Here is a 17,795-nt window from a genome sequence, read left to right as displayed (position 1 = left end):
GTTTTATATAGTTCCTCTCTCCATGCTAATTTGTGTTTCTAGATTACTCTTCCTCAATTATGTATCTTCCCAAACTTCAGTTCTTTAAACTTTGATTTTTCATTAGCAGTGAGCTAACATTATTTCATCCATGTAAAACCAAACAGTTTTTATTATTATTTACATAATAGTAAAATAAGCTTTAAATAATCTTAAATAGTAAATAATTAAATATATTTAAGTAGAACTCAACATTTCTTTTGAAGTTAGTCTCTGAGTACATTAGTATGGCCATAACATGAGTCATTAAATTTAAATATTGCATAACATCAACCCAGTCAAAAAGCAAACTAGAAATAACATTAAAAAGTAAACTTTCAAGACCTATAGCCAACTCTATCTGAAAAATAAAAGACTGTAGTCAAGAGAATTTAAGTGAAAATAATTACAGATGAGACTTGAAAACAATAGTGTAATTTTTTTTCAATTAAAAATATTTGAAAAAAATGGAAACAGAGAGAAATAAGTTCCTAAAGGGAAACCAAAGAATTGGAGATCAAAAGTTATGAAAACTTTGAAATTACGAATCATTATATAAGGAAGTAAAATATCTCTAATATTAGAGGCATTGATTTGGTGCTTTTTATATAATGCAGGATATTTTTTTTCTGAACTTCTCTAGGGTATCTCTTAATTTCACTACTCAGACTCATTTCTTTGATATGAAATTATTGTTTACAGAAGTCTGGAAACATAGTACAATTCATAATAATGTGGGAAATATTATCTATAAGTTTGCTTTTGTATATTTGAAATTTCTTTTTAAGAGTGAGAGAATAAATGAAAGGAGTACTTGTCTTTGGTAAGTTGGTAACCTTTCCTAGATCAAAGGTTAGAGAGTACAGTCTGGATTCACATTTATCATGTGGGATCTTGAAAAAACAGGATTCGTTTTTGTCATTCACTTTCTTTTAAATATTTACTGAAGGATTCTTTACATATGTCTTTGTTGTCAGTGTTGCTTATTCTTAAGTAATTGTCTAAAGTCACTTGAATAGCAAACACACTCTGAGCTCTCTAATTACAGGGCCCAGTTCTGTGTACTAATCAATACCTTAAGCATGATTTAGATCAAAATCTTTTTCTCTTCTCAGATTAATGCTGACTCCATTGGGGTTGTCTGACATTTGGCTTATCCTCCTTCGTTTTGCAATTAATGATTCCTCAAGGCAGGATCAAAAGAAAACATAGGAGGAATGTGGAAACAAACATTTCTTACTTGATATGTGTTAATCTAAAGTTTTTTCATTCTTTTTCTAGTCTTGCCACTTGTTTTATTAAAAACTACTATATTTTCCTATGGATGAATATGTTCTTCCTTGTCCACCCACTGGTCTTTGATTTTCCCGTGGTTCCCCTGACAATCTTTGTGTGTCAGAGTCCTTGCTATGTCTGGCATGAGCTTTAGGAAACTTTAAAGATGTTTCCTTAATGTTGACTGTTGGACCACAGGGTCTACTTGTGATCTTGATATTTGCAATACATTAATCTTTAATTGCCTTAGATCATTGCTGCACCTCTCATCTCCATATAGCTCTGTCTTGCATATACCCATCAGCACAGCAAACATGAGAGATGCACAAAGAGTTGCTTCATAAGCTTTTTTTAAATCTCTTGAATGACTCCTTAATAGCTTTTAAACCCTGAAAATGAATTTAACTTAATTATTTATAATTTTACACTGTGGTTTGTAATATTACTATAAATATAATAACTAATACAATTACAATGGAAGAGTAAATATATAGAATGTATGTATGTACCTAGACTTGTACACTTGTGTTAAAATATTCCTAAATTTTTTTAATGTGGAATAATTTCTCATTTATCTTTGCATTCCTAATAGTGTCTAGAGTAATGAGAGACTTTCATGTTCTTAACATTCAACAAAATTTTTGAAGAATAGATGCAATGCTTAATTATTACATTTTAAATAATTTATTTTTGATGGAGTCATGTCCATAATATCTCTTAATTTTCTATATAGCAAAGAAACCGTACTATTTATTTCCCATTTTAAGCATTTAATTGTTGATTATAGGGAATTTGAAAAGTGATTAAACAACAGTAACAATGTCAAATACCGTTGATGTTACAGGGATAAGAATAATATGTTTGTGCCAAATATATCTAAATTGTAATACAAGTACTATTTTTTGACTGAAATTTTTAAGCTTATTTTTTCCAAATATTAATTTCTGCATTGCAATACTTTCATCAAGACATAGTTGCCAGAACTAAGTGAAAGACACATATAAAATAGTTACAGTTCCTTTGTATTATTAATATTATTATTAACATTTATCATCACAGTGAAGTTGATAGCTATAGAAATCCATAATCTGTATTACTTTATCGTCAGCACAGTATTGATAAGCCTATTTTCTATTACTGGACTGAAAATGCAACTCAAATTAGTTCAAGGAAAATAAACACATTTGTATTTATGAAAGTATGGTATATACCCAAACCAGCATTGACAAATTTTTATGGTGAATGGTATATTAAAATAATCATAAAACAAGAAAGGAGCATGTAAAATTTTTAATATAGAATAAAATGTTGTAAAAATCAAGGGAGTGATTTTGATTACAAGTACACCAAATATAGTCAATATCACCAAGAAAATAAAAAAGTCAAGATAAGAGAAGGATGAACTCCAGAATGCATATCAATAAGGATCATAAATCATTTAGAATGGGAATATTCTGAAAAAAAGTAATAGAGTAGGTTGACTATACTGTAGTGTTGACTAAAATATGACCTGTGGGCCAAATCTGGTACACTATCTGATTTTGTATAACCTAAAAATTAAGAATTATTTTTACTTTTTGTAAAGTTTGGAGAAAAACCAATTATATTTTATAACATGTGAAAATTATAGAAACTCACATTTCAGTGTAGATGAAGTATTGTTAGCACATGATACCTATGTTCATTGTATTACCTGTGCTACTTTTATATCATGCTGGCAGAATTGCATTGTTAATATAGAGACCACATTGCCACAAACCTTAAATGTTTACTGCTGGGACCTTCTTACTGTAGAGAAAAGATTTTAGAATAGGATTTTAGTTATGTTCATTTAGGTTCAGTATGTTAATGCTGTGCAGTCATATGCTCTTAAAAAGTGCTTGTTTCTTATTTGATCTTTTCTTTCATTTTTAGTTTTTATATTTACATACAATTATATTTGTTACAAAAATCATTCCTTCATGATATGAAGGGGAAATATTTGCTAAATTTTCCACATCCACCCATACTATTAGTTACTATATAGTTATTTTCTTATGCAATAAATTTTCTTTTGAAATAAATCAGTCTTTTTAAAAAGTACAATGCACAAATTCATAAAAACCAAAATCTGTCCAAATGCATACTATACCCATGTCAAAATTGTGTTAAGTCCATTAACAATGGATGCATATGAATAGTAGACTCAATTTGAAGAGAATTTGAAGAAAGGATTATATTGTCAGAACAGAAAGGAGTACTGAAATAAAAGTTAAAACTTTATTGAAAGTCTAACTTAATCATCAAATCAAAACCTTGGAGTTTCTTTAAATAGAAATTATAGTTGTTTTAGATTTATAAGAAGCAAATTCTAACTTTAGAAATTTTTAAAATGCTTGAGCCATTGTCAATGTGAACCACAAATCAAGGTTCCACAAGAAAGCAAGGTGTCACATAAGTGAACTTTTCAGAAAATATTCTGGCATGATATTAAAAGTTGAAACAAAATTCAATTCTGGATCCCCCTTTTTAGGCAATTTCTCTAAACTAGGCTTCTGAAATGAAAGGAAAAACCCCTTCCTGATTTCTTTGAAACTGTCATTAGTTTATTCTGGTATATAGTCTGTCAATTGCTACCATTCAAACCAGTCTTGCAAAATATACATGGATTTACACTTACATACACAATCAAGATTATCAATTATATATCCAACTGTTAGTATAATCTTTTATTTTTATTTTAATCATGTTTTTATTAGTTCACTATAATTAGAAATAATAATGTGGTTTCTTGTGGCATATCCATGAGTGCACATGACATGATGTATGTCATTTCATTCCCCAGTAATATCCCTTTGAACTAGATTCTCAACAGATGTCAAATTCTACAGTGGGACAAGTCGGGACACAGTTTTGATTGTCCTAAGAAGATAGTACTGTCATCTGGATGATAGAGGACAGGGGTACTGGTATGCATTCAAACATGCACAGGAGCCTCCACACTAAGTAACTGACCCAAAATGCAAACAGTAGCCACACTGTGAAACTCTGCTTTGAACATTAAACTATATGGGAATATAAATTTCATATAAAATCCTTTATTGGAACAAATTAATTAAAGTATATTTTATAGAATCCTGAAGTTGTGTGTTTGTGTATGCTTTTTTAATACACAATTTATATGTTGTGAAAAACAAGAGCATAATTTGATAAAGCTTTACAATTGCGTAAACATGTATAACTATACCCTTATCAAAATATAGAAATTTCTATTATACACAAAAGAGTCCATATTCCCATCAACTCAGCCTCTGAAATTTTTTCCACCTTAGTTATCTGTTTTATCATTCATACATATGAAATATAATGTTATGTATTCTTTTCTGTCACTCTTCTCTCACTGTATATAATAGTTTTTGGCAATGTTGTTAGGTTAAGAGAAATTTGTTTTTATTGCTGAACATTATTGCTGAGTACTATTCTGTTTTTGTTGATATATAACAAGTATGTTATACATATACTTGTTGGACATTTGTATATTTCCAGTTTTAAATCACTATGAACATTTGTGTATGTTTTGGGGCTTTAAAACATATAAATATATTTCAGTAATCTTATCTCAATATTAAAGAGTGAGTCATTGGATGGATATGCATATACATATGAGAAACTGATAAAATTTCTAAAATTATCAGTTTATAAATAGAGAAAAAATTTATTCTCTCACCAAGATTGTATGAAATTTCAGTTGATAAATATGCTTTTAAAATTCGGTGTTGCCAGTTTTATTAATTGTTTGCAAAATATCATTATAGATATGTTTTCACAATTTCCTAATAATGACTTCAAGCAATTCTTACTGTGCTGCATGGCCACTTATACACATAATGTATGTTTTTTGAGGTGCTTTTCCATTTGATTTCAACCAATCTACTTATATTCTAAGTATCTATTTTTATACACTACCATGAGACAACTTAAAATAAATTACAATTTGCTCATAAATAATTTCAAAAACATAACAAACCAAGAAACAAATTTCACAAAGGACTTGCAAGACTTCTCTATATGCAAAACCTTTAGATCCAGGCATGGTGATACATGCCTGTAATCACAGATACCCTGGAGGATGAGGCAGGAGGATCACTAGCTCAAGGCTAGCCTAGCTTGAACAACTTAGCAAGAGGTTTTTGCCTTAAATAAAAATTACAAAAGATAAAAATGTCTGGAGACTTAACTCAGATAGAGTGGACCAGAATCAATCCCCAGTACTGAAAACAAAAAGGAAAAGACTTTAGAACAAGGCTTGAGAGATTTGCATGAGAATGGCAGAGCTAGAGATAGATGGAGGTGACATAGAGATGAGGATATAGATAGATAAATACATTTTATCTCACATTCCTCTTAGTAACAATGTTTTGCTTACAACATAGAACATGACTTTGTTATATCTTTAGAGTTCATAATCATGGTGTATCTACCAAAAATTAGTTTTTTGCTTTTGAACATGGGCATTTACATTGTAAGTACCAGAATACTACTTTTTAGGTAAAGACAGCTTCACATAGATCTTTTATACATGTGACTGCTTTCTGTTTGAGTTGATATTTCTCTGCTTATTTAGGTTTAAACGAAACCAACCTTTGGATAACCTTTGGATGTTTAAAGTTTTTGTAGAATTTCTCCCCCCTTCTTCATGGAATTGAATCACATTTAAAAGAAGCTATACTCATTCTCTTAGGGTATTCTGGTCGCTAGTTTTATAAGGTCAGTTTAGGGAATCTTGATTAATTTTGCCAATTGATGGATTTTTTTTCAATAATCCTTCATATTCAGGTTTTGTTCTCCTTACATTAACCAGATGTAGGATATTTTTCCTTAATTTCCACTAAATAGGAAAATCAAATTAAAAACAAAAATCAAATAAAACAATTCAGAGAAGCTGGATTCATGTTTAAAGGATATTAATAAAATTTCAAGAGACAGAAGGTCTGTATTTTAGAAAAAAAAAAAGCTAAAAATAGCCCAGATTAGTTTTCTCTACAATCACAAATCTTGCCCTACTCTTCCTGTCTCCTGTCCTCTCCACTGCATTTTCTTCTCTGATCACAACTGCACATTCATTTCTTTCCATAACAAATTTATTTATCCCCATCCTTTGATATCTTAAATTCCAATGGCTAAGACAGACGTTTGAACTTCCTATTCCATAATCAAATATTTTATTAGTTTATTATCTGAAATGAGTTAGAGCTATACTTAAAAGCAATTTCAGTTTCAGGTTTTAATATGAATTTTATTTATCAAACAAATATTTATGTATTAAGTATCTGTATAATGCTACAAAAAATAAAATGATTAGATTTTATTGTTTCCATTCATATTTAAGTGAATGAATCTGTAAATAGATTAATGATGGTATCAATTATTGAAAAAATGAATGATTAGTTATATGATTTTGAAAGTCTTAATATGAATGAATGCTAAGATAATTAAATCATGTCTTTCCAAAATTTCACTTTGCTTTCTTATTTTTATATTTACCTTTACTTTATGGTGTAGACTTTGTCATTTATATGTCTTTATTTCCTGAGTAAAGTCTTTACTTCCTATTATAGTATTAGAATTTATAAATAATTGCAAATAGCCTTAGTTCTCATCAAATATTTTTAATAAGAAAAACAGATAATATAACTAACTTATGTAGAACTAGATAAATAGTTGATAAGAAACTGGACTTGTGGCCATATCTCTTTATTTCTAAATTAATAAATGTCTGTATTGTAACATATTATTTATGCTTTCATATTTTACTGATGAGAAAACTATAACTCAGATGTTTTATAATTTTCCTAAGATCACAAGTATAATTAGTGGTAAGGCAAAAATAATTAATGTAAAATATAAGAATCTGTCCTCTAAATTATAAACCAAGGTATCTTATACTACTATGCATTATACTTGGTTACAGTTAATAATTTTTGGAGAAACACAAAAACAGAAAAATTCAACAAAGTTCGATATCAAAATATCTTAAATCTTGTTTATTTTGCATACTGCAGTGTTGTTCTATTTTTCCACATCTTTAATTCATTGATCATTGAGGCAATTAAAAGTCTTATAATTTTTCTTGAGAATATAGTTCATTGATTTATAAAAGACTAACTATGTATACTCTCCTCAGAGAATAAGTAAAAGAACAAGGTATAAGTTCCCTGAATAAAATTTGACCCTTTACCTACATAAATTCAAAAGGACTCATTTTATTACTACATAGTATAACTTTTACACATAGCTTTAAATAACAAGTCTTATTGGTATAAGTGCTATGTTTAAAAATCTTTGGATCTCAATTTACTTAGCTAACAATATTTGATGACTTTCATATATCTACAATTCATTCCTAATACTTTTGATAAACTTACCTGTGCTCTCATAAATTTTATGTTCTGAACCATCTATTTCTCTGCTGTATGGTTCATTTTATTGTTTATTTTATGATATATAGAGCAAAACTTGCAATTTTCTCTCTCCTATTTGGCTGCTATGTCACAAATTACTTTTCATGACATATACAATGTCTTCTAACCTTTGCAAGTTTTGCTTTTGTTGAAAATTTATCATTATTCTCCCAGAAAGTATTTTATGCTTACCCTATCAGATCATTTTAACTGTCACTATGTGCACTTTCTATCCTATTAAATATGAGTCATGGCCTTCTCCACATAGTGATGATGAAATAATTTTAAGCCCATAGTTAATAAACTATGTTTTGGCCATCAGCTTGATCTTAAGTGAATTCCAAAAGTTTAGGAAGCTGTTTTGTGAACATATTTGCACACACAACTTCGTAGCAGTATCAAGAAAATGAAATCGGAAAATAAGAAAGACCAGACATATTCTAATCACTCTAATAAGAAACATGATTTTAATTTAAAATATATATATATTTTTCTCACTCTTGCCTATTTATAACTGACGTTTTTTGAGGGGTACTGGGGATTTAACTTAGGGGCACTCAACCACTGAGCCACATCCCCAGCCCTATTATGTATTTTATTTAGAGACAGGGTCTCACTGAGCTGCTTAGCACCTCACCTGTTGCTGAGCTTAGCTTAAATGTGCAATCCTCCTGTAAGCCTCCTGAGTTGCTGGAATTACAAATGTGTACCATCACACCCAGCTTTAAAACTGAAATCTGTATAAAAATCAAACTATTTGATAAAAGAAAATACAATATTATAAAGCTTGAAATTATATTTTAAATGTTATCTTAAGAAATCATTTTCATACGCTAATATAAAAAGAAAAGGATCTCTGACCATCCTTGTTCTGTGGAATGCCTGTTGGAAACAAAACAAAATTGAAGCCAGTGGTGCAAGCCTGCAATTTCAGCAGTTCCAGCTGTTGAGGTAGGAGGATCTCACATTCGAAGCCAGCCTCAGCAAATTGGCAAGGCCCTAAGCAACTTAATGAGACCCTGTCTCAAAATTAAAGACAAAATGGGCTGGGGATGTGGCTTAGTGGTAAAACCCTTCTAGATTCAATCACCAGTAGCCTGCCCACTGTCCCCAAAAGAAGCAAAGCAACATTGAAAATTACATGAAATAACAGGAAAGAGCTAATATATTTCCCACTGATAAATGAGATCATGATTATTCCTGAACAGATAACAAAACTGGTGTAAGACAAAATGAAGAAACTTGAATTACAATATTGAATATTGTATTTCTTTAGGCTACTGCTAAAAGCAGTATTCCATGAAATACCAAAGATCAATGAGCCTTCTAGGACTATCCCACCATTTTCCAAGAAATGACAAATGTTCTGTAGTACCTGTGTGGATATTTAAAGGACCTACAACAGCTAGATGATTCTGAAAAGATAATTTTTAAAAAGTGGAAAAACTTAGCTCTCTGCTTTGAATTTAATACCCAATATTGGTGCAAGTTTAAAATGTAAATTAAAGAAATAGAACACAGCCCAGACTAGATCATCATATATAGATCATATATAGGCCATCTGTATATAGATATCTATCTATACATGTGAACACACACACACACAAACACACGTACACACACATGTCGATCCATATCCATCCCAATTTTTTTAAGAAAATATTTCAAGCTTATTCATTTCAGCCTTCCAAAAAAATATGGCAGAGCTAAAGTGAATATTCACAAACAGACTAGATTAGTTTCTCAAACTTTTTATTATCACCTCTTACCATTCATTTTAGACTTTTCTTTTAGACTTATTTAAGACTTTCTCTTTTCCTACTCATCTTTTAACCTCTGAAAAATGAAATTTTATCTTTTTTTGATCATGCCACTAATCAGGAAGCTCAAAGTCTGTAAAAATCCTGAGGTTCTGATGAATTCTGTATTGTTTAGGAACACCATTTTTGCGTCTAGAACAGAAGCTTTTGTTCTAAGGCAATCAAATAGTGTCCTTCAGTGGAGACTGTGGGGGTTTTTTAATTCAAAGTACCTGATTCAGCTGCTTGATATATACTTGAAAGGAAATTGCTAGATTATTACTAACTGTGAAATTTAGAGGGCTTTCACAAGAAATAGCATCAGATGATTCCGGGTAATGTAAACAAATGGATAAATTACAAATAACAGTAGAGCTGAGGTAGCTCAGCAGAGTTCCTTGAAAAATTAGAATTGCCACGGACAACAAAGTTTGCTGGAGCTGTTCATTGCACAGTTTGCCTCATTATTTGATCATTGATTGAACCATTCAGTGTCCAGCCTGTGACATTTGCTAGGTGATCTGAACACTGTGAAAATCTCCCAGTCAAGCCAAAATTTGCTATTTGGTTCATTGATAGGAATTTCTAAATTAATAGTTGTGAGCGGTGATAAATCTGTATATTGTAAAACTCTAGTGAAAAAAAAAAAAGTGAAGTAACTCTACACAACAGGCAGAGCTGAAAGTCAGAGTGTATTGGGAAGTAGGCTTCTGACCAAGGAATGTATTTGTGTATTGATTATTAAGCAAAAGTCAATGACCTTGTGGTATGTTCAGGCCAAATCCCTTATAAGTGATTCAGTTAAGGAAGTCCCTATAGAAACCAAAATAGGTCAAGTATATGCCCAACATAAAGATAAGTTTCTAGCTTGGATAGGTGATTCAAATATAGTGAATGGGTTTTACTCAGATCTCTAAAATCAAACACCTTGATTGATGAAATGACAAACAAGGGTGTGCTAAATTCATGTACTAAGAGTGAATTGCAACACATTCATTGTGCATCTGTTGGAGGGACTTTAATTAATATCCACATGGATCAGGGAGAAAGGATACTGCTAATACTAGTTCTGCTAATTATACTTCACATAATTATTAACCAGAAAATGACCTAAGAAATTCTTACCTAAGAGTCTTTTAAGCACATCTCTTTATATTGTGGTCTTTAAATTGCTTATGGTAAAATAACTTGAATTTATGGGATGCAGCTATTTGGAGAACAATGTTACTTGCTTAGGCCCTCTAATGAAGTATTAAAAACTAAGAAGCTGTAAACTGAGTGACTTCCTCTGAGCTAATTTGTGATACATACTTAGCATTCTTCCCTTACTCTAACAAGAAAATATGTGCTATTCCTGAGAAACACACCTTGTTTGTTTTTTTGTATGGCTGCTGTTTTTCATTATGAAAACTTCATTTCAGTAGGAGTCTTTTCCCTAATAGATGTTGCTGCATTTACACTTACCTTTTACTTTTATGCTTTATCTAATGATAACTCATACGGAGCTGATTGGCTTTTAAAATAGAAAGTTATATGGGTTTCTGATTTAAAGCATCTGTATCTTAATTAAACACTAAAATAATTCACATTTTCTCCACATTACTCAAAATGCACAGGGTTTTAAGTGTTTTCAGTTAATGTTTGTAAAGGTGGACAATATATGTACTTAGATTCTTTTGTGTTCGATTCTGTTTTGTTGATATTTTGGCATGTGGATATCCAATTGTTTAAGCACTTTTTGTTAAAATTACCTTGTACATTGGCCAAAATTAGGTGATTAATGTATTTAGTCTTGAAAAATCTTTAATAGACTGTGAAATAAACTAGATTTAGAGATTTTTCATAAGCATGTTTTTTTGGAAAAAAAATTTCTTTTTAAAATAAATAACTATTCAGATTTTCTTTTTTGTCCCGCAAAATTTTATAATTTGTTCTTGTTGAGGAATTAGTCATTTTATAAATGATTCACAATATTTAGTGAATATAAATTATTATAGCCCTTACAGAAAACAGAATGTAGGTCCCCCAGAAAATTAAAAATTAAATTATGACCATTTTAGTCCCACTTATGGGTATGTATGCAAAAAGATATTAAGTCATTATTTCAAAAATTTCCCTTTTCGATTGCAATATTATTTATAATAGATATGGTAGCAACTGAATTGTCTATCCACAAGAATATGTAATTTGTGTGTGCATGTATTACATTTCTATATGTATATTACATTTCTTATTTTATATACATATATATATATATATATATATATATATATATATATATATATATATTCATACAGACACACAGATCAAGGAGGAAATGAGATGAGGTAGGTTAAATAGTACAAAGTTTCAAATAGAAAGAACACTGCTGTTTTGAAATTGACTTTGCTCATTTTAACATAGCTAAGCCAGCTGTCTCATTGTCTCCACATAGCTTGTTTTTCACCAATTACTTTCAATTTATGTGTCTATGTATTTTATGATAGTCTTATTTTAATCCACTGTAATAATATTTAACACTTAAATATTTCTTATTTTTGCCATTTTTCTACTCTACCTCCTCTCCTAGCTTCTTTGGAGTTAGTTAATATTTTGAGCGACTGAGATAAGTAATGGCAAGTTTTTATATAATTTTTCACATATTACAGTGTATCTTTATAGCATAGCTGAGTGTGCTCAAATAATATTATCTAAATAAAATTATATCTAAGCTTTTCAACATTAATTTCATTAACTTTTTCTTAACACTTGTACTTTTTGCATAAATTTTAGTCTGACGTTATAAAACCCACACTATATTAATGTTATTTATGTTTAAAAGAAGCAACATTATTTTAGCAATATTAAGTATGATGATAAAAATTCCCTGGCTTATATTTATCCACTTATGTATTCTTTCTGTTGCTCTGAATTTCTCTTGGTGGGTTTAAGCTTCTTTTTGATATATGCTTCCTATAATTTGAAGTGTATCTTTCATTATTGCTTGTAATTAGATTTTTCTGGCAACAGTATCTCTCCTTTTGTGTATTTAAATGTGTCTTTATTGCATATTTTTTAACCATTTTTACTGGATATAGATTATAATTTGTCAAATATTCTTTTTTAATTTTCCCCAACACTTCAAAGATATCTTTCATTGTCCTGTGGCTTCAATTATCTTTAGAGAAGTAAATCAATATTCTTCCCATTATCCCCTGCTATAATAAATATGTGTGTGTATATGTGTATATATACACATATACACACAGAAATATACACATATATATGTATGTATAATATTTTTTCTTCTGTAAAAAATAAAAAGATGACAGCAAAAATTACCAAATAGTATAGCAGAATTTTTATGTTGATGAAAAGAGGAAATAATTTGTTTACAATAATAAATATCTGGAGGAGGAAAAACTGATTCACATCTGAATTGAATAGCTTACTGTATGACTCAATAATACACTAGAATTCATTTCATTCATTTTTTAAGCTTGCCTTTCTATTTCCACCTTGTACACTTCATTTGCAGTAGATTTAGCTATTAATATTTAAAACTCATTCCTTGAAAGATTTGCTGAGCTGAACTTAATGTTAAATAACTTAAATTGTTTTCTTGTAGTGATTGAGTGTTAGAGAAAGCAAATGTGAAAGGTTTCGGTGTCAATTATACCAGGTAATTTGATGCCAAGTTCACAATGCAAAACTATTTTTATACATTACTTAATAACATTTACAAAGCAAATGTCAAATAAACATAGATTCTATCTTGCATTACTTAAATTATTTTATTTAGACTTGATTTTAGGAAACCCATTTCTTACCCAAAGCAGAAATCATTTATACAAGGTCTCTAAAATGTTTGGTGGTATCTGTAATTGTTATAGGATTGTATGCCACTTAAGAATAAATTGGAAATGTTGTGAAAATTCACTATACATTGTTCTTAAAATAAAAGACATATTTTGTTATCCTTTTTATCATGTTTGCTTTTTTAAGGGCTTTTCCATTTAAAAATTATTTCAGTTACATATTATTAGATTATCAATATTCATAACTAACATCAAATTTAAGAGAATTCTATATAATAGTCCTATTTATCAATTTTTAAAACCTATCTTTAGTCTATATAATTATTAATTGGGAAATTATGAATTCTTCGGGTGTATGCATGTGTTTTTGTGGTGTTACAGATTGAACCCAGGGCTTTGTGCATTTTCTAGGCAAGTGTCCTTCCAATGAACTATACCCACAACCCTGAGATCTTATTCATCAATACTGAAGCTATCTTTACCTCACTATGATTTTCTTTTCTTCTAAACCACTTACGTCAATTTTTCCTTAATTATCTGCATATAATTCTATTTTCTCATATTTGATGGAGGTTTTAGGTCAAAACAAAATTTATTTCCTGATATAGTGGAAAGTTCTTCCTGGTTGAGAAAAATGAAGGTGGGATGGTGACACCCAGGTGGAGGACTGTGAGTTCATTCATTAGACTATTTAACAATTATTGGACATCTAACATCTACTATGTGTTGGACTTAGCAGTTATTGTTCATATATTTATTTTTCTTTTCTATCACATTCATTAATTAATTCAACAAATAATTATCAACAGTGACAAACAGAAGTGTTCTGGAAATTGGGTTTATACATATGTGGATAAACAAACCAAACCTCTGTTCTCATGGAACATACATGCTCAGTAAAGACGCATACAGATGAATGGATAAATAGATAACTGGATCATAGACTAGGATAATAATGAGATCTATGAAGAAAATTAAGCAGAATAAGGAATTGGAAGGAGGCTTTGATTTTAGTTTAGGTGGCATGGAAGAAAAAAAAAAAAAAAAGGCTGTTCTGGCTGATCAGGGTTCCAGGCCAATTGTAGCCCTGCAACCCTCCTGTGCCTGTAGACCATACTGAGAGCAGGCTTAGTGCACACTCCAACCGTCTGTGAGCCAGCCTCTACTAGGTATGACACTTCTGTATCTTTAAAGGAAATTAAATAAAAACTCTTCTTTGGAATAGATGGGTTTTCTCTCTTGTTGTGCACTAAAGTGATTCTGTAACTTGTTTGGACTATTTCTGTATTTCACAAACACAAATTGGATCATTCAGACCTAACAAACAGTTTGAAACTAGTATCCATCCATACTTGGCCAATGAGCCAACTCTTCCTGGTCACCTCCATCTACAACAGCCTTTAGAGTGATATGTTCCATCAGTGTTTCTCACTATCAACTGCAATTGGAAATAGGAAAAGGATGCGATAACTTCTGTCCATCTCACAAGGCATACTCTCCCAGGAACACTGATAACTATAAAATTAAAAGAAAAAGAGAGAGAGGGGGGGGGAATTTCATAAAAAATAGCAGAAATGTCAGTCAAGTTTACTTAGTTGGACTTAGTAGTCAAGTTGATAAAGGAATAAAGAAATGTCAGTCAAGTTGACAAAGGAGGAGTAAGAAGGGACAGGAAAAGGGAAAAGCATTGCAATGAATCTAACCAAGCTTTCACATGTTCATGCATGGGTATGACATGGTGGGTTCCAGCACCAGTGTATCCACAGGATATTAATTGGAAAAAAAGAAACAGTAAACTGTACATGGATTGAAGAGAGATCCACGGAGTGCAGGGAGGAGAGTTTGGCGGAAGTGCTAGGGATTCAATTGGAGCAGTTGGGTTGAATTCCATACCTTTATAATAAAGTCAAGGTGTATCCTAGTGTTGTAATAACTTATAAGAATAAAAGTTTTTTGAAAACTACAAGGTTGAAAAACAACAATAAAGAATGCCTGAAAGCTTTAGGGAAAGCAGTGATTCTATTACACTTTTCCTGGCAACACAATATTACAACATAGGATAGTTTTCATTGTTGGCATCTGGCTTTGGGGTATTTCACTGTTTAGAGATTACAGTTTATCATATTAATTCTTAGGACCAACTTTCCTAAAAAATGAGTAAAACTTTAATAAAAACCATTCTGCACCAAAATGACTATATTCAGAGTATTTCCATGGATATAATGTGAAGTCAGATGTTTGAGTTATAGCATATGAATTAGCAAGTGAGCAAATACTTTTCCAGGGCATTAACAGAACTCAGATGCTATACAGAAGCTGAAAGGTACTTTGTATAGTCCTCTGGATGTCAGCATTTATCCTCTCAGTGAGACTCCATTTTAAAGAATCCTTGATCAGGTGTAGACTCTGGGACTGGAGAAAAGTCAACTTGTCACCAGTGGAACTCATATAGTCAATAGTGGCCAATTGTATACCTCATCCTCAAAAACCTTTTCTCCTGCCTTCTTACTTAGTATAGTAAGCTTAGCTTTGCTTGCAGCAAAATCATGAGTAAAGGCCATCAGCAAGCAGTTTATTGTCCCACATATCAATCACACACATGAAAGAAAGCCAGGATTTAGTACTCTTACTGTTGCCTTCTCCTTATAACAACCTATGACATAGCCTCTGGCTGCCTTGGATTGAACCAGAATATGATTTTCCTGATGAAAAAGATTCAAATTGGAAATTTTTGGACAGCCAACTTAATCTTGTGTCCATTATATTTGACATTTTCTTCTTGCCGCTTTCTCCCCTGTATTTCTGAGTATAAATTCCAGAATTACACTTGAAAACACAGTTGGTGCACTAGAGAATCTATCATTTTTAAACCCCTCTGTTCACAGGGGTATGAAGTTATAGAACCTCTATTTAGAGTGCTTTCAAACTCCAGGGAACCATCAGAATTATGAATCTAGCTACACTTCCTGTCAGCTATTCTTAAATCTTTTTCCCAAGCTGTGACTAACTTCTTTCTTGATCTCTCAATATAATTGTTGAGCTAGTTAATTTTTTCAACATTTCTGCTGTTCTCTTGAGAATGAGTGCTCAGTAGACAGTACTTCCAAGCAATTCTTCCACTTCCAGATTCTTCAGCCTCTTGATCAGCTGTTGTTAAAACAATAGGCTAGTTTATTCTGATATCAATTCCTTTATTGAAGAAAGAAAAGTATTTATCCTTTCCCTTTTTCTTCTGTTGAAACATGATACCATTAAATGGAGCCATACTCAAATTAAATATTGCACTTGAAATACATAGAGGAGATATAATTTGTTCTTTCTAAAAGAGGAGTTAAAGTAACATTTTTCTTTCTAAGTAAGTTATAGATCCTAAATTCACGGACTCTGAGGGAGCTCAATAAAGATTTATTCAATTAACAAAAAAGGGCTTTTCAAAGGTCTTTCAGATATTTGGAGAAATAGGCAATAAAAATCACAGAAATCTCTGCAGGTGAATGACCAGATAACATAGAGCAAAAATAATAAAAGTCTGAGATGTGAGCAAGGAGACCTTCATGGTTTTGAGATTATGAATGACAATAGAAAATTGTTGTCAAAATCATCTCCATTTTCAAATTTAAATTCCTCCAAATTTCCAATACAATTTCTCTTGAAAATTAAAGTTACAGGACTCTTAGAAATGTTCACAGTAACTGTTTTCTTTATTCAAGTGGAACTTTTTTCAATGTGTTCTCTCATCTGTAAGGAGAGTTATTAGCCAGTGCAACAGTGTTGACTGTATGGCTTATACTAGCCACATTCTGCTCCACTTGTTCAAACACCAGCTATATTCTTGTTTAACCTCATTTACCTTGGTCACACAAATATGAATGCACTATAACTTCTGCCTCATTATCTTTTGTTTTTCTTCTAATACCCTGTTACTTTTGTTCATGTTCCCTGATTATGTTGACTTAACACATTTTATTGCTAATAACCCAATACAGAATATTTAAAGTATTTGTAGCTATGTGATAATACCTTGGGTTAGTCATCTTTTCAATACTGTGACCAAAATAACTGACAAGAACAACTTAGAGGAGGAAAGATTATTTCAGGATTACAGTTTCAGAGGTCTCAGTTCATGGACTGTGAACTCCCCGTTGCTCTGGGCCTGATGAGAAGAAGAATATCACAGCAGAAAGAGAAGGGTAAAGTAGAGGAATGGTGCTCAGCGCGCACACACACACACACACACACACACACACACACACACACACACACGGGGCGGGGGGGGGGGCGGGGGAAGAGAAAGAGAGAGAGAGAGATGTCAGGGACAATTTATAAACCCCCAAGTCACACTCCAAGTGAACTATTTCCTCCAGGCACACCCTACCTGCCTATAGTTACCACCTAGTATAGTAATTCTTTCATATTTTTAAACTGTTAAATGCATTGATCCGCTTATTAGATTATAGCTTTTAATC

At 31.2% G+C, this 17,795-nt stretch overlaps 1 pseudogene; it reads left to right on the top strand.

Annotated features, from left to right (window-relative positions):
• Positions 1-15,053: 15,053 nt before the first annotated feature.
• Positions 15,054-16,135, top strand: LOC143405647 (STE20-related kinase adapter protein beta pseudogene; annotated as a pseudogene).
• Positions 16,136-17,795: the final 1,660 nt, after the last annotated feature.

The sequence above is a fragment of the Callospermophilus lateralis genome, chromosome 8 (genome assembly GCF_048772815.1).
Source record: "Callospermophilus lateralis isolate mCalLat2 chromosome 8, mCalLat2.hap1, whole genome shotgun sequence".
In the NCBI taxonomy this organism is placed as follows: domain Eukaryota; kingdom Metazoa; phylum Chordata; class Mammalia; order Rodentia; family Sciuridae; genus Callospermophilus; species Callospermophilus lateralis.
This window is presented reverse-complemented; position numbering and strand designations above follow the sequence as displayed.